We start from the raw sequence: 16,337 nt of genomic DNA, 5'->3' as shown, positions 1-16,337 counted from the left end.
ACCCTATTACCAAAAATAAATAAACAACCATGTGATTTACCACTATGGCCTTTGCTGTGAGAGCAGTCATAGTTTGAAGAGATATTTTTAGTGATTTCTAAGGGCGTGCACTCCTGAACTTCCCAATCTGCCCCATGTGACCATGACATAGCACCTGGTCAATTCTCCTGCTCGGTTTTCAAAGTTCTGACTATGGATCACCACTGACTCACACTGATATCTTTCTGTAGGAAATTCAAAAAAAAAAAAAAGTCATTTGAAAAAAAGAAGAGGGGAAAAGGTTGAAGAAGAAAGAAAGCTTTCATAACTAAACATTACTTGCTCAGAGTTCAGCACCTCTTAAAATGCAGACAACAGAGACTAAAAACGACAATGAAAATGTGCCTTTTACCTTCCAAATACAGGGCATGGTGACAGGGGAGGGGCGGAAGGTGGGGCTCGGCACCGTGCCATGGGCTCAGGGACACTCAGGGCAAGAGAACCACCTGAATCTCCTACCTCAGACGGAGAATCCAAGTTCCTTGTGCTGATCCAGAAAGAAATACACTGCTAGGAAATATGAAAGGGAACAAAGTCTTGCCACCCCAAAGTTCGCCTTTGGGGCTATCGATTTTAAACTGATTATTAAGAAACGAAAGACTCAGAAAGAACCTTTGACCCTCCCCCTCACCTGTCTAGCAGAGTTCGGATGGAAAAACCTGCTTAGAGGTTCTTCTGCATTGCCTCAGCATCACGGTCTGAACTAAACGCGGTGACAGGGAAAAGTCTAGCAAAGCCCGTTTGTCGAACTTTCCCTCCATGTCCCACTGTGTCTGGGTGGCCCGGCAAGACTCTGTTTACCTCGCATTTGCCCCCTCTCATCTACCTGTAAATTACCCGTTTTCCTTTGAAACCCCAGATCCCCGCCTTCCTCTCCTTTGTCCAAATGGCATATAAACCTCAACCGTCCAATGCATCTTCAGGTGTCTTATTCTCCTGGCAACCCCCACACGTACATCCGTGATCAATTTTGAACATTTTCTCCTGTGATCTTATTCATCTGCCCCACGTTCAGCTGATCATTAGCCCAATCAGAAGAATCTAAAAAGGTGGAAGGAAAACTATTTTTTGGATGCCCGCAAGATCACAGCACTTCCTCAAGCCATGAGCTTGAGGTCAAAACGAAACTTAATCTCCGTCTCCTGCACTCACAGTAACGTGATTTCTCCCAGAAGAGAAGGGGCTCCGTGGCCCCGCTCTCCACCTGCGAGCCAGAGGACCCGCCAGGGCTGTTGGCACCGAGAGGAGACCCGCACCCAGGGCGAGGGTCGGACCCCGCTGCGCCGGGTCACGGCTGGCGTTTCCCTCCTCCCGGAGACTCCGGCCCACTGTTGGCTATTTTTGGTCTCCCAGGGTCATTTCTAGTAACTGTGCTTGAGCGACCCGGGTCAGCCCCAGGGTGTGGGCAGTGGCTCAGACTCTGCCTCACGGAACAGTCACCCTCCATCTCTGAGTCAGTGGCCTCTTAATGGAAATACGACTCGGTGATCATTTTCATAAAAATCTGTGCTGGCACGGACTTGTTTCTCTTGACGCCGGCCCAAGTGTTTTTCTCTCCTGATTGATTTTTGGTTGGAGCTCAGCGTGTCCTTTTCGGTTGTTTGTTTTTTTTCGTATAGTTTCCATCTTTGCCGGAGGGGAAACAGCGCCAACGTGCCCCAGCTGCACTACGTCGGCCGCACAACCTGCGTGTGTACATCCAGACGCCCTCAGAAGGCGCTGACCGGGGCGGAAGTCACCGTGGCCTTTCCGGTGGCCAACGCGCCAGGGGACAAGGGGACACGGGCCCTCTCTCGGGGCCTCGTGTGTGCGACGCGGGTGTGTCTGCGGACCATCTGATCTCCTCCACCTCGAGTCTGATAGTCCCGCCACGTGGAAAGTATGCGGTCAGCCATCCTGCTGGCTGAAGAGGCACGCGGGGCTCTCCGACGGCTGCCACTCCGTCGCTATCAGCTCCTGGGCCCTGCTCTACGCGCGGGCCGCACCGTGACGCCCTGGCTTCCCGTGGCGCTCCTCCCCTCCTGCTGCCTGTCCAGAGACCCTGTCCCGGGATCGCCATCTCTCCTCTTCGCCAGAATCCCCTGGAAGTTAAGCCTTGGCGTTGAGCATTGAAGCCCTGAGTTCTCTAGGAGGCTGAGTTTGGTTCTTGGACGATGAGAAGAAGGCTTACTCTTTTTGTATCTAAAGCACAGATTTACTCGAATGTAGGTATATGTATACGTGCGTGATATAAAATACCTAAACAGACATATGGCATATCTGCGGTATTAAATTTTCATGTGAGAGAGGGGTAATTAGGGAAAAACTGTCTGAAAAGACTCCTTACTGGGGCAGTCATGAAAAAAAACTTTGGAAAACACTAATTTAAGCCAAGGGTAACTGCGTCACGAAATAGCATTACTTCTTGTGTTTAACAGCAAGAAGTAGCCTATAAGTACTAAGACTGCACTTGGGGGCATCCCCACAATGGCTTCTACAAGCTGAGAACCAAAAGAGCTACACTCTTTAACCAACAATAATTCCCAGACGTGCTACCTCTTGTTTTAAAAGCTAATGGGTGTCGAGTACCAGAAAGAAAACCAAAAAAATAAAAAATAAAGAACCCCCTGATGTAGAGGAAGCAGGTGACTGTACTTATTTCAAAACAGCCACCTGTGTTTCACGTCTAGGAAGGAACGTGTCCTCGGGACCTCCCACCATTCCGCATTGAGTGGGATCAAGCTCATTCCCACAAGGACGCACGCGCTTAACTTTCTCAAATACGTGGTAGGCGAGTCTTACTTTCGCTTGCTTAGAGCAAAGGCGATAACAGGTGTTTAATCTCGCTTCCTCTGCCCATGTAAACGGAACTCCTTCCGATTTGCACTTCTACTCCTTGAACTCACTCGAACTCAGTCCCAGCCTTTATGGAGAGGTGGCCCGCATCTCCAGCGGGGCCACCATGATGCTGCTGTACCATGTCCTGACCTGCGCTGGCCATGCCCTTGATGAAGAAAGAAATGGAATCGTTTTACTCGCAATCTTGGGGGTAACGTACCCCGGTATCAAAGACTATAGAAATAATTTTGTGATGACTTTGAGGGGTAAATTCATAGAGCACGGACAGTAAGTGGATATGTCTTCTGTCCTGAAATTCCCAGGGAGGGCAGACTTATGAATACTTTTCTTATGAAGACTGCGTGGCGCTCATTGAATCTCCCAAGGCCTCTGTCTCGCTCCCCTCCACGGAGGTCCCTGGACCTGACTCCCAACGGCCAGGGCCAAAGAACGCAGGCACCTGCCGCCAGCAAATCCATCCGGCTGCCCCTCATTCCCAGACACAAATTTCCATGAAAACCAGACACAGAACAGAAAGCAAGGACAGGCTATTCCAAACTCGCTTCAGATCTGCAGCCTGATTTCATTAGATTCGCTGGCTTGTTTCTTTTAGCCCCTGCATGTGTCCACTGCAGGTGAACCTTCTCTGACACTGACCTTCCAAAGCTGTGCAGTCCATACACTTAATAAGGCAGCAAGACCAGGGCCGGAGGGAGAGGGATTAGGCGGCAGCCGATCCGGGAATCTGGAGCTCACCAGGAAGAAGGAAACACTTAGCAACGTTCAGATTCCTTTACGAGGTGACGCTACTGGGTGTTACTTGTCATGTCTCTGAATCCGCCCACACATCCCTATAGCATGAAGAGTTGCCCAGCCTGGCGGGAAATAAAGCCTCTACAGTTGTCATTATTAGTCCTACTTGGACTAAACATAGCAGTTTCCAAAAGCACATTTTGGCCATTTCGCGCCCACGAACACCCGACCTGAGATGCTGGTGGGGGATCCCTTTGGGACTGGGGTAGGTAGCCCTTTGAGTCCCCGTCACCTTCACCGCATCGCAGTCGAGAGAGCTGCACCCAAGAGTGACAATCCTGCGTCTAGCAGCTTGTCTCCAACGTCCTCCTCGGCGACGTGACAAACTGTGAGGACCCAGGGCGGAAGAAGCCGGACAGGACCCTTCCCCCACGAGCCACACGGCCAGCGCAGGTTCTGGTTGCCAGCGATGACATGGCTTTTCCTCCAAGGTTCCGAGCACATGTGGCTTACATCAGTACGGTCTCGTACTCGCTCTGTGTTCAGACCACTTGCCTCTCACGTTCTCATATTTACACATGCTCGCCGAACGTAACCCCGAGTGAATTATTTAAGAAGTCTTAATGTGCTTCAGACTTCTCAAATATAATTTAGACTTTAAATTAAATTTGTCCTCCTACGGGACATGGGGAGGTGGAACGCATTACACAGCATCGCGTAGACACGCAGTAGGGTTTCAGGTACCTCTGGAAGGATCCCACCTGGCGGCCGATGCTCTGCGGAGGACGAAACAGGACTCGGGTACGAAAATTCACCTTGAGAGCAGCGGAGCCTGCCGTGCACGAGAAAAAAATATCCTTGCTTTTTTATTTGCCTCTGGATGGCCCACAGCCAGAGATGCAGAAAGGTACAGACTAGAACACACAGCCGTACCCGTTAGTTCAGCGGTTTGGGATTTTTTGTACATAATTCATGGTATTCTTTGTCTCTCGATGTTTGGTTGCCAATTACTAACTGAGCCGAATTAGCTGTTAAATTTGATAGGGCAATTCGAGTTGAGAAAAGCCACATATATTTTATTTAACAGAGTTTTGATGCTGTTTTTTTTTTTACTTTCTTTTTCTTTTTCTTTACTGTAAGCACTGACCACAGGGTAAAATAAACCAGAACAAAGAGAGTGGAATCCCCTTATCATGCACTAGTGATAATGAGAACAAACTCTCTACGAGGACACACAGATGAGGAGTTTGCCACAGACAGGGTGCTGAACCGAAAACAGATTAATTCAGGGAAATGTGAATGAGTAAGAATCTAGGTGAGGTTTTTTAGCTTTGCATAAAAAAAAGAAATTAAATCGACTCTACAATCTGCATACGGTAGAAGGGCTAAGTTACTCGGTGACACATTGCACACAGGACCCTGGCAGTCACAAGTGGCACATGAGCGACGTGATTCGACTTTTTCAGACTTCGCCGTGAACTTCAGAGTTACATACAGATGGAGAGGCCCGTGTTAGATGCTATCTGCCCTTGCCGACCTGTGTGAATACGCACTCAGAAAGTAATCTGCGGCAATCCATCTGATTGATATTCTTTCTTTCTCTGGCATGGTAGCCCCTCGAGAATGCTGTTCTTCAACATGACTGATTGCATTTTTCTCCGGAAACTGCCCACATATAAAATAGAAAATGTGTCATGGCGCTGGGATCATCTTTAAACAGGGAACATGCAAACGAAACGTTTACGCACGAAGTTCTCAGAGCATGGCTGCCATGAAAGCAGCCCTGTTTGTTACCAGGCGTACCAAGTGCCAGTCTGCGAGCGGATATTTTATTCGCCCTTGAAAAGCGTGGAGTGAGTCGGCAGGAGATTATATACACATATTCCCTCCCATTTGAAATCCGCAGGTTTAGTACTAAACGTGTCGCGCTATCTTCAATTTTTTAGCACTATCATATCTGGTTGCATAGTAACATTTTGGGTAATATTGCCAACAGAGACACAAGAATTCTAGTCCTATAGCCAACCTCGCGGTTACTAATTCTATTAAATCTGAACTCTTACGCCGAACAGTCTGAATGGGACTGTCCAAGACAGTAGCCACCAGACATTTGCGGCTACTGGACACTTGAAATGTGGCTGGCCCGGGATGAGATGTGCTGTAAGTGTGCCACACACTGGATTTTGAAGATTTAAGAGGCAAAAATAATGTAAAATACCTCAATGATAGTTTGGTAGTAATTACATTTGAAATGATGAAGTTTTGGACATGCGTTACCTGAAATCGGTTACTAAAATTGACTTAACCAGTGTCTTTTTCTTTTTTAATGTGGCTACGGGAAAATTTAAAACTAGACGTGACACTCACATCCTGTGTCCTTTGCTCAGCCTCCGTGTCACCCTTTTCCCGTCTTGTCACCTGCCACTTCCATAAGTGACGCCTCTGCTCTGACCAGGCGCACTCCAGACGGCGGAGCTGGGGCTCAGGTTCTGCTCTGGCCCCTGTATCTGCGGGCTTGGTGCGCGGAGCCTCACTTTGCCTTTCTGGAAAATGGGGCAGTTAGGGCACCTCCTTCAAGGACTTGTGGTGAGAAAGACCCGTGAAGACACGTACCCCAAGCCCGAGCCCTCTCCAGAAGCAGGTGTCACGGTTCCCTCCGAACACATCACGCTCTCCTTGCTCCTTTGCAAGCTTGCTTTATTCTCTGCCTCTCATCTTCATATTTGGGTTACTGATGTAGGCGTCTAGACTGGTCCCTCCAAATCCGGGGGACGGGGGGAGGGGTAGAGGGGCCGGCAGCTCCCGCACCGCATGACCCAGCTCCCAGGCAGCCGGGCCGACACCCCCAGCGCTGCCCGCGCCCCCTCCCCACGTGGGTCGGTTTGCAGGAGATGGACTGTTTCGTTTGTACTCTATCTTGTTCCAGAAGGGGGCTTAGGTGATCTATACGCATATACGCAATATGACAAGGATTTTTAAATGCAGAAGTAGATGCAACATAATACAGACGAGGCTTAAGGGAGACAAGGGCGAGAACACAAGCTGGAGCCAGAAGGCGGTCCCGCCGCCCGCCGCGCGCCCCCAGGCAGCCCGCGGGTCTGCGCATGTGCCGTGCGGGCCGCACGCAGCGCCCCGCGTCCGCATCCAGCCCCACGCCCAGACGATCGATCGCTCCTGACGCTAGGACTGAAGGCCAAGGTCCCCCGCGAGTGCCCGAGAGGGACGGGCCTCTGCGGCGGGGTGACGCGCGCCCGCCCGCGGTCCCACGGCATGTCCCGCGCGTGGCGTGGCTCGGCCTCTGTCGCAGCCACCGGCGCCGCGCATCGGCGCACTCGATGGAAGAGGCCCTAGGGGACACTGCCTTCCACCGCCGTGCAGGGGACGGTCCTGGCTCACTGCCACTCTGGCCCGGTCCGAGCAGGTGGCACCAGCGAATGTGCCGCTTTCCGTCAGCACATGCACTCGCCCCCTTCCTGGACCCCGCGGCCCGTGCGCTCACTCTGTTCCTGCATTTCGCCTCCCCGAAGGCAGGAGCTGAGGCTTCCCGCCCAGCCTTGCCTGGCGTCTAGACTCTTCCTCGCATGTACCTTTCTATGACCAAGAATGGCCTCCTCCACCTGAGTCCTGACCCGTCGCCACCTGGGTCAAACCTGACCCCAGACCAGTCTCTGCCCACTCTGCGGTCCCTGCCCGCCATCTGCTCCGCGTTCTTCTCTGCCTGAGGGTGTTTATCCCAAGGACACTGCAACTCGCTGTTCGGAGAGGGAGAGGAAGGGGCTGGCATTCATTTACATGGCGTCGGTACAACTCGTTGAGAAGAGAATCATTCAGGCATGTTCCCCATCTCTCTCTCAGGTCACTGCTCTCGTTTAATGGGTGATCAATACATTTGGATTGAGAAATGTGTTTCTGAGGTGCCGAAGATTAATAAAGAAAATTTAACATAATTTAATGCTTAATTTTTGCGAAGAAAAATTATATTGACGCTCGATGTAGTGTCTAATGCAATCTTAATGTGCGCACGAATGGCGCCCCGTTCCTGCCTCCGGATGGTTCTCTCTGGGCCCTACTCGCTTCCGAGACCGTCTGACCGATTTGCCTCCGGTTCTGCAGTTTGGGTATGGAGTACTTAGGAGAAATTGTGCTTATGGGACATTTTGTTTAATCGCCTAAATTTACGTCTTAGGAAACTGCAAAAAAAATAAATAAATCGAACTTCATCACGAGATGTGATTATAAGCCACTTTAGGACTGATGCGCCTTCAGCTATAAAATCCTCTCACATGCAGCCTCAAGCCGCGATCAATAACTTCTTTCTCTGTTTCCACACAGCAGGGGCTTTCGGTGGGCTTCCAGAACTTGGCGTAGATGCCGGTAATATGCTGACCGAAATCCCTTCTCCAGAAAAGACGTATGCTATTTCCTGGACGTGACCTTTGCCGTCATTATTTTCATTTTAGAGCTCTTTCATGAAGCAACTTTACTGCCGCGGTCAAGCACACACACACACATCGTGGCACAGCTCCAGACGAGAAAGCGCTTCTCGGTACCGGAGACGCAGGTTCTTCCTCCCCTTTCGCTTACGCTGTCATCTCGCTCCTGTATCTCACGCTGCGAAAAGAGCCAGCCTTGCAAAAGTTTAAGCGTCGTGCAATTATAGCCCCAGATTTGTGACTATGGCAGCAGGCTCACGTCGCCTCTGTGAGGTTGGCTATAACTTTAACGAGAATCCATTCAACACGGAAAACCATCTTAGAACCTTCCTAAGCCACCGCCATGGGTTTCTTTCCAACACGTTTTTTAACCTTGGCTCCTAATAAAAAGAAACCTCAGCTTTCTGATACATTTCATTAAAAAGGTTTACGTTGCGATGGTATGTGTGAGTAGTTCGTGTTTCCAAACATTTCATTTCACCACTTCGGTTATTATTTACACTGTGCTTAGATCCGGGTTTTACGTCAACGAAAGAATCCTGAAATGCACCTAACTCACTCCTGGGGTCCAAAGTTTTCCCTGCCTGTGTGGTGCTGCGGGGAACCCGCCTTCTGCGTCTCAGTATCTTCTCGGAAGCCTGAGACGCTAACTCCATCCAGCTGCCAGCAGAATCCCGAGCATCAGAGACATGGAGAAAGGACCGGCGCCCTCCCCACCGCCAACTCCAGCTAGCTTATTAGATTAAGGCAATGGGTAGTTAACAGTAAGACCCTGGGTTTCTCTTACAGTCGCAAAGAGCTCACAGCCTGGCGTCCACCTCGGCTCACGCGGAAAGGTGACCGCCGCCAGCTCCCCCGTGTCCACGACGCAGCAAACAGCTGCACACCCACTAACACTTTCTCACGGTGGCTACACACACACACGCCCCTGTCCCGAGCACAGACAAATGTGCACACTCCTACTCTGTCTTTACTTTGCAACTGTAACTACCTTACTGAGCCCCCAGAACCCGTAATCCGCTCCCTTACAGAGAAAATTAATCTTCCCACCAGAAACTGAGGATCGCTTAATGGATGTATGACAACGATGGCATGTCACCGAACAGGGCTTAGCCGCTTTGCTCCCCTGCGCTCAATCTGGGGTGCCAACACACTGCTCCAGCTTTTAAATGATGATCTGGGAACCTCCGCTAGAACCACCCCCAATCAAGCGAAAATAACGGTTCCTTGTTTAAAAAAAAAAAAAATCACGGTAGACGTGTCTGTTTTCATTCCTATTCATTGGAGGGATGTTTCTCTCCCCCTAGCGTGTGCTTTCCAGGGGGAATCATTATGGGAATAATATCAGTCCTAAAAGAAACCCCATATGAGATACCGGCATGTGTGAAAATCACATCGTTCCCACCGAAACAATTCAGAATCATAGGGTATGTTTTCAAAGAAGGCAGCTACGGTTCTAAGGTTTTTAAAACCTTTAGACATGCTAACGGCTTGTCCTAGATCAGATCTCACTTTTATTTCTCCAGAATGGTCATTTTAAAAGTGACAGTCGTCAGCCATGCCACCCTGAACAAGCCTGATCTCGTCTGATCTCGGAAGCTAAGCAGAGTCGGCCCTGGCTAGTACTCGAATGGGAGACCACCTAGGAAAACCAGGTGCTGTAAGCATTTAAAATAATAATAATAATAAAGAAAAAATAAATAAATAAATAAAAGTGAAAATTCAGTCAAAAGGCCTATTTTAGACACTTTGTGGATATTTCAGTTTTCACACACAGCCATTTTCAAATAGGAAAACGTCGCACAACCAAACTTCCTTTGCACACGCATTGAGTTGAGGTAACCAAACCCCTCAGTTTCATTGTTAAATTACTGTTTCTCATGCACAATCAGGGTCTTCCAGATTATGACATGTCACGGTAAAAATAGAAGAACTTAAAAGTCAGTTTAAATCTAAAACTTAGACCCAGGGCTCCATTTTTTAGACACACCCTTTAATTTCTTGGTGTTGTCTACATTTTGCTTACACTTAAATTTAGGAAAGTAATTTTAGATCACCAGCCTTCACCACCTTCACTAGATTTGCAGCGTTTCAAACATGAAGCATCAAATCGTCTCTCTTTTTAAATACTAAAATATTTAAAATAAAAGGTACCGTCGAAAGGGCAGGGGGAACTTCCCCCTGGCTATCTTGAAAAACCAGTCCAGATGACAGTCCAGCCATTGGAAATTCCTGGTTATCTAGAGCATAGCCGTTCTAAATCTCTAAATGTGAGAAGGTGCATATTGACAATGCGTAATGTACAGTTGATTGACTGCTAATACGCCGAGTGAGGGTACAAAGGACCAACAAGTGTGTCGTTATGAACATCAACAATACAGACTCCATGTGTCAGCACCACCAATCACCGCAGTGACTTTCAAAGTCCTCCCAAAACTCCAACTCACCCTGCCACCCCTGAGGATCGAAATGATCTGAAATCGCATCCAAAATATTTGAATGCATCCTTTGTGCCAGCTTGTTTTTCTTACAAATGCTACTCCAAAGGGTTTAATAGTTTCAAGTTCAAGGTGTAGATCATAAACAAAAGCCGTGGTTTGAAGGATTACCCTCTCCACGAATGCCCGAATGTCCTCACACACTGGGGAAAGAATATCCGACTCCTCTGGCATTCTCCTCCTCACTGAAAAAGCAAAGCGTGATGAAGCCAGGAGGTGACAAAGAGACTTGGATTTACAGAGATCAACTCCCACCTTAAACCCAGACACTGACTCAAAGCATCAGAAAGCCGGGATTCTGCTCGTCAGGACTGACCGCTGATTTCAGCTGCCTTGACCACATCTGGCTTTGCAGGCACCGTAAGCCTCATAAGAAACGTGTAGGTGTCTCTATGTCAACACCTCCCGAATGGAGTTCCACGAAACAGCTGGCGGCACTGATATTTATTCAACATGACAACGTCTGCCCACCATTCCATATCATGTGACTCACGCTGACCTGAGATCGTTTTCCACTGGGAAATCGGAAAAGATTTTAGAAATATTAGCTCCTCTGTCCTGTGAAGAAAGAACACCCCCCTTTTTTTATTATTATTATTATTATTATTATTATTATTATTATTTCGTCATTTAAGGGTAGCTAACAAAAAAATCAGAGCTAATCGAAACTCTAGGAAAAAAGGGTTGAAAGTTTTCTGTTACCTTCTTCCAGTATGAGATACGATATATTCCACATAGGCACAATATATAACACTTTAGAATAGTGTGTGAGTTATAAATCAGTACTGACATCTTCCAGAAATGCTTTACTGCTTATTTATATATCTGGCATTCCACTGGGATCTTAGCCCTTACCACAAATAAGATATCTGATTTTATGAGATTAGTAATTCAGCAAGATTTTTCTTCAGTAACAAAACAAAACATGAGAAGTGTGTGTGGGGGGGGGGTTCATATACACGCATACAAGCAGCCACACTGCATAATCCATTCAATGTTAAACACTAATTTTCAAATGATTAGCTAAAGAATGCACATTAGATTAAATCGCCAAGAACTCGCCATGAAATAATAGACAGATGTAAAATTATGTACCACAATTCTACCCTGAATTTTTTAAAAAAAAAAACGAAGTAATTATAAAGTGTTAGCAAAGAAAAGAAACTGAAATTTTAAGTATAATTAGAATTACACTTTCTTAGATAACTCAAAGATATAATAGCCATTTGCTAGTTTAGTGTAATTTCCAAGTCGCTGACTCCAATCGAAGCTTGGGTCACCCAACCACAAGCAGCGTGTGTGATGTCCCCAGCCCTCATAAAACCTTTCTTTAGAATTATAAAGCTTTACTTATTAACCACAAGTTTGCATAGCTCATCCTGTTTCCGCTAGAATTGTAATTTCAATGGTACGATTAGTTCATTCACTGCTCGACACACAGTGAATTAATTTATCTGGTGTGAGGGAGGGAGGGTTGTAACTTCTATTGCCTGGTCTTCCCAGTGAGGAAGAAGCCAGCACCAGCTGCGGCCAGCAGAGCAAGGGTTAAACCCAGGAATGTGACAGTTCTCCCGGTGATAAGGTGATGGCGAGTTGAGCCCATACAAGAGCTCTCAATTTCTTGGAGAGAACTGAAAATACTCAAAAAATAGTCCCAGTGGCAAATAAACTCTATGCCCTATGTTATGCTACACTGGGAAGAACGAAATGTTTTTTTTTCTCCCACATTGAAAGTTTTCTGCACTACAGAAGCTACGGAAACATAAGGAGTGTGAAATCTGTGGCACACATGAATAAGTTCTTTTGAAGGTTAAACCAAATTGTATCAACAAAAAGTTGTATTAGATCCACATCTGCATTAAAGCCATTTATCCGCCTTATTGGGCAGTTTAGTCCTCCATTAATAATAACACTCAAGTTTTTGTGCTTAAAAATACTAAAGATAACTCTATGCAGTGCCTTTTGTAAAACATCTGTACGATATATGATAGTAATAAATGGCAGCTTGATTTTAGACAGAAACCGAGAAGGCTAGCTGATAAAAGGGAATGACAGGCTACATTTTCAAACATGCCAAGTTTTCCAATTAAGATCGAGCACTAGAAGAACATAAACCGAACCCATGCAGGCTGAGGTGTCACAAAGAGAAGGGACAGAGAAGGGGGCGAGGAGAGAGACGCAGCGGGCTTAGCAGCGCGCGCCCAGGGCGCCGTCGGAGGGCGAGTCCGCGCGCCCAGGGACCGACGGACCGGGCAGGGACAGCCAGCCAAGCGCGGGCTTTCACTCGCCCCTCATTTCCACTCCAGACAAGAACAAACAACCTTTTGCTCACTGCCTCTGAGGAGGCGCCCGCCGTTTGCTCTCCTGACCCTCGCCGATTTCGGGGTGCCTGCTCCTCTCCAGACCTCCCCGATCGCGCGCATTTTCCAAGATCCCAGGCACTGGAAAGCCGCCCCTCCCGGCGTCGCACCCCACCTGTCCCCGCGCCGTCGGAAGAGCCCGCCGCCCCCGGCGCGGGACGCAGCAGGGCGCACGAGGCGCGAGACTTACCCGCAGGCGAGAGCGGCCGTCGGGGGAGGGCGTGTCGCGCACGTGTGTGCCCGCGCGTGTCCGCGCCCGCGTGTGCCCGCGTGTGCCCGGCCGTGCGCGCCGAGCCGGCCGCACTGACTCCCGGACGCCGACGGGCTCAGCCCGCGGTGTGGGCGCCGGCTGGGGAGGCTCCGGCTCCCGCCAATCGCCGAGCAGGGCGGCTGCCCCGACGCGCGACTCGCCATCCGGGAGCGCGGGCCGGGGGCGGGGCGGGGGCGCGCGCGGGTCCGGGCGGTGGGGCGCGTGCCCAGGGCGCGCGTCCCGGGCAAGCGGGGGGGGGGGGGGGAGGAGCGTGGGGGGCGCGCGTCCGGGGCAAGTGAGGGGGCGCGCATCGGGGCGCGCGCGCGTGTCCGGGGCTACTGGGGCGCGCGTCCGGGGAGCGTGTCCGGGGCCACTGGGGCGCGCGTCCGGGGCGCGCGTGTCCGTGCGCGCGCCCTCGGCCCGGGGCGCGCAGGCGGGTCTGGACGCTGCCCCAGGTCGAGCGCGGAGCTGGAGCTGGCGGCTCCGAGCGGGACAGAGAGGGGAAGGAGGAGGAGCGGCGCTGGGACGACGTGAGCGCCGGCGAGCCCAGGCCCCGGCGGGAGAACAGCCCGGGACGCGCCTCCGGGAGGGGAGAGGACGGGGACGGACGGCTGGCGGGGGAGGGACCGACACAGGGCGGTCGGGAAGCCGCGGAGCAGCTGGCTCCTCGTAACTCGGTGTCGCTTTTGGTGAGAAATATTTTTCCTTGAGCCTCGGCCGTTACAGACATTAAAAAGAGTAAAAGTTAAAACTGGCTGCCGCAGGAAACGTTTGAGATGACCACCGACTGCCTTGGATGCTACTCAGAATTAAGACGAGGTCGCCCCGAGACTCATAAAGAGACGCGCCTCCCAGGTGACGCCGCCTTACTGCTCCCGGAGTCACGACCTGCGCGTCCCCCCAGCCGAGCGCTGGGACGGGGGCCGCGGGGGCTCGGCAGAGCGGGATGCGGTCGCCAGGACGTCCGGAAGCCGAGGAGACACCCCGGCCTGACGGACGACGCTGTGACAGCAGTCCTGTAAGAATAGTGTCCCCAAGAAACCAGCTGTCTCCGAAAGGGGAGCCGCGAGGCTCAGCTCGCCGACCTCGGGCGCACCGTAGGAAGCCTCTCCAGATGTTTTGGCTTAAAAGTGAGTTCTGGCATCAAAATCGAGCTTACCTGCGTGTACCTTCTCTTCACTCATGTCCCGCGGGGACCGTCAGGACCGTCCCTATGTGGAGCGCCAGGAACCCATCCCAGAGCGTGCTCCTGCACACTCTCCGACCAAGTGAAAACTACTCACTCCCTCCCTCTCCAAACTTTAACAGCCAAGGATTTCAGCAAACAGCCAGAAAGAAAGCTAAGTCCCCCCCACCCCAAGGGAAGGGAGGGAAAAAGCGCTCCTTTAATTTGAAAAATAATAATTAAAACTCCCTCAACTTTTAAGGCCGGGCAACACAATCTATTAATTGATCGCTATTAACATGCAGTTTTATTGACCATAGCACACAGAAGTCTGATTGTGAAGGAGGAGTGTTTTCAATGAAAGTGGAGTTATTTTAGCTGCAGACGTGTTTACATTTCTGTGGTTTAGTCTATAACTTTCTCTTTTTCTTGCTTCAGAATTCTGCTCCATGAAGCAAAGCCCTTAGCTCCCAGACATTCCAAAAAGTCTGCCAAAATAATAGAAAAAAAAAAAGAGAGAGAGAGAGAGAGGGAAGAAAAAACACACAGAGACCCCCAAGTCTGGGTCAGGCTCGGGGTTGTAAGTGGGCATCTTAGGTATACCCCCTTCCCACACACTTTCCACTTAAAAAAAGAAAAAGAAAAAAAAAACCTTCGGGGCTCCATTTCCTGTTTGCTGGAGAAAAAAGAAAATGTGTCTAAGCAGCTGAGTTTAGAAATCACCTTCTCCAGGACCTGTAGATTCTGAGAGGGTCTTTAACCCCAGGGGTGCCAACATGGGCTCACTCGTTTGACAATCCAACACTACACATTCTCCAAGGATGCGTTTCTCTTCCAAATGGACAACCCTCACGAAACTACAAATATACAAAGTTCTCGAACAAACAGGCACACCATGGCAGATCGGACACAAGCCCACCTCTCCACAGGAGGCCAAAAGATGACACCATAAAAATAGAGATTGAAAACAGAGTGCAGGCTTCCCCACGAGCATGGGCCCTCCTCGCTCTGAGGTTCTAGTACAAAAAGCCAAATGCATGTCAAAAGCTGCAGGTTTCGTCACAGGGTCATGCCAATTTACACAGTCCGTGCTAGTCACCATTCGCAAAAGCGATTGATTCCTTTGAATTGCTTCCTAGCAACGCAAAAGTCATAGCACTGCAGTTCGCTTGGCCTTAAAAATATGATCAACCTGCCTCTCCCCTTAAGTACAAATTGCATATTTCGGTCCCTTTTTTTCTCTAACTGTTCTCCAAATAGTCCAGATCCAAGAAACCTCATGATATTTTGAAATCTTCCTTTAGCCACTCATTGCCAAAGCTCACCACAGGGAGTCCTTAACTTTTCAGGGAGTGCTTTAAAGTAAACAGAGTCTCAATCTGTTGGATGATTGGCAGTCTGCTGGGCAATGACTCTGCTCTATAATACTACATTACCTAGCGACGTGTCGTGATCATCGGCTCTAATGCTGAAAATAATACAGCACTGAAAAGAATACTCTGTGTGCTAACTGACAAAAGAGCACGTTTGGGGAATAAAGGGGAGCACTTTAATAGTGGAAAGAACATGATTTCGACCATCCAAGTTACCATATTGAGAACAGGAAGAAGAAAAAAAACAAGTTCAGAAAAACCACAATATTTGGAACAATGCCATTTGCGGTTTCCCCTCTCCGGAAGGAAGACACCGTGAAGAGCTAGACAGAGACAGAGACCGAGATAGAGATGATAGAGCTAGAAATAGGAAAGGGGGAATGGGAGAGGAGGGAGGAGGGAGAGAGGATTTCTTCAAAGGCAAAAGCACGCACTGAGCCCATGCACAAAGCTGGGGCCGTTAACTCAGACAAATCTTAGCACCCGGAACCCCAGAGTCTCGCGGAGGTGGGCCAGCAGCTCCCCCACCTGAGGCTTGCATCTCGCAGTTGCAGTTAAGAACGTCTTTCTGTCGTCTAATCGAAGCCCCACCTACTACCACGACATTCCCTTCAGCCTGATCCATAATCGAGGTCAACTAGGGGAAATC

At 49.6% G+C, this 16,337-nt stretch overlaps 1 protein-coding gene and 1 pseudogene across 2 annotated transcripts in view; one reads left to right on the top strand and one right to left on the bottom strand.

Moving 5' to 3' along the window:
* ERG (ETS transcription factor ERG) overlaps window positions 1-14,562 on the bottom strand; it is a 214,914-nt gene extending 200,352 nt beyond the window's left edge. The window contains exon 1 of one of the 2 annotated variants that reach the window (XM_036218930.1): window positions 14,310-14,562. The gene's annotated coding sequence lies outside the window, so the exon portion shown is untranslated. Of the gene's footprint in view, window positions 1-13,090; window positions 13,135-14,309 lie in introns of those variants that run through there. The other variant, XM_036218931.1, reaches the window with a different exon arrangement.
* On the top strand, window positions 9,591-9,709 carry LOC118601861 (annotated as a pseudogene).
* Window positions 14,563-16,337: the final 1,775 nt, after the last annotated feature.

This window comes from Rousettus aegyptiacus, unplaced genomic scaffold, assembly GCF_014176215.1.
Source record: "Rousettus aegyptiacus isolate mRouAeg1 unplaced genomic scaffold, mRouAeg1.p scaffold_m13_p_4, whole genome shotgun sequence".
Classification (NCBI taxonomy): domain Eukaryota; kingdom Metazoa; phylum Chordata; class Mammalia; order Chiroptera; family Pteropodidae; genus Rousettus; species Rousettus aegyptiacus.
Note: the sequence above shows the minus strand (reverse complement) of the source record. Positions and strands in the feature narration are given on the sequence as shown.